This window comes from Tenrec ecaudatus, chromosome 13 (assembly GCF_050624435.1).
Source record: "Tenrec ecaudatus isolate mTenEca1 chromosome 13, mTenEca1.hap1, whole genome shotgun sequence".
Lineage (NCBI taxonomy): Eukaryota > Metazoa > Chordata > Mammalia > Afrosoricida > Tenrecidae > Tenrec > Tenrec ecaudatus.
In genome coordinates this window covers 127903505-127905286 of record NC_134542.1, presented here as the reverse complement: position 1 = coordinate 127905286, position 1782 = coordinate 127903505, and the positions used below count along the sequence as shown (strand labels likewise).

The 1782-nt window shown below is 43.3% G+C and overlaps 1 pseudogene; it reads right to left on the bottom strand.

Moving 5' to 3' along the window:
• Positions 1 to 259: 259 nt before the first annotated feature.
• LOC142424097 (protein YIPF5 pseudogene) lies at positions 260 to 1127 on the bottom strand (annotated as a pseudogene).
• Positions 1128 to 1782: the final 655 nt, after the last annotated feature.

The window sequence follows — 1782 nt, the reverse complement described above, 5'->3', positions numbered from 1 at the left end:
CGGAACAAGAAGGACATAGCACGTTTTATTTTTATAAGCATGAACACTTAAAGTCAGTTACACTACAGGTAAGTTCAATAAAAATATTCACAAGTTCTATGAGCAGGAACAAACATTACATGTTGACTTCCTTTGTTCAGTGGTCCAAATGTTAACTCTGAACGATGATGGTGCTGTCGCAGTTTGCTGATCCAATGTAACAGTTCAAAGTCCTTTCTGTGTTTGGCCCAATGATGTCTCTATTCTAGATCAATTCAGTTCAAAAGATGGAGATTAGGGCAAAGGCTCCAGATGACAAAGCGTAAGTAGCTGCCATGAGAAGTTGTCCTTCCACGGCTAGTGCAGACATGAAGATCTTGAAAGCAGTAAAACTATACCAACCGATAGCTCCCGCAGGAAAATGACTCATATCCTTTCTTACAGCGAAAATATGACCGCAGAGCTGGAAAGTAGGATCATGGGGCGAAGGCAGTATCCAAGGACTGTTGCCACACAACCGGATGAAACACCTGTCATACTCATTAAATTTAATAAACAAAATATTCCTAAACATACAATTGCACTGATCCACATACAGAGCCAAACAAGGTAGCTTCAAAGACACGGCGAAGAACCATTGGTCCTGCCAAATCAGTCTCATTTATGATGCTCCCCACAGCTACCTTTAATGGATGCAATACTCTAAGTGTGTTGCCTGATGTGGTCAAAATTGATACCTAAATCTTCTATTAAAGATGGCTCATCCTCAAAGTTGTTTCCCTGGGATGACTGAGGTGTGGTTGGGGTGTCTGCCTGAGTCGGCTGGGAAATCTGCCTGGTGTATGGCTGCCGAGGCTGCAGGTCATCTGGTCTGCTCCTCACATTGGGGGAGGTTTCCAGACCTTGCCTGTGCGCTTCCTGGCATTGATTCGATTCTTGTTACTTCTAAATTAACCCACATCCTATAGGACGCCTTCCCCCAAACACATAACTGAGCATGTCTGTGAGCTGTGCTTGTCCACAGCAATGAATCCTGCAACTCACAGAGAAGTAGGATGCCGCAGGGAGGGTGGCTTGTATCCAAATGGTTGAAGGCTAGAGTGGGAGGTGAGACATACCTTTCGGCTGATGCTGATGTTCATTCTCATTCTGCCCCAAATTGGATGAGGGATGACAGGATTGCTACCACATTACACCAACATGCCTTAGTCACCTCTTCCACTTCACTCACCTACAGTTCCTGCCTGAGCCCTTTGGCCTCTGAGTTCGCAGACTCAGGAAAAAGGAAGGAAGGAAAGTAGAGAGGGAGGGTGGGAGGAGAGAGCTAAACAGTAGGTCACATCTTCTATGATTTCATTTATATGGAATTCCCAGAAGAGGTAAAATCATTGTGAAAGAACATAGATCAGTGTTTGCCGGGGATTGAGGTGACGAGACATGACTTTCTTTTGGGGTGATGTAAATTGTTTGGAGACTCGGTGGAAGTGGTGGTTCACAACATTTTGGATGTATTAAGTGCTATTGAACTGTTCGCTTAAACAATTTTTTTTTCACGGTAAAATATTTAATTTTATTATGTGAGTTTCAATGAAGAAGAAAAGAACTGGCAAATGGAGAAATCCTCCCTGGAGTCTGAAGTTCCCAGGAAGGGAGAAGCAGAACTTTCTGGTCCTTCTTAAACTGCATTTCCTTGACAGAATGAAGTAATATTTCAGTGAATATCCAATTTATAGCAAGTGTCCCACCGAAAGGGACTTTTCTTAAAGTCCAGTTCCTACACTCCCAGAATAAGGGAAGTCAGAA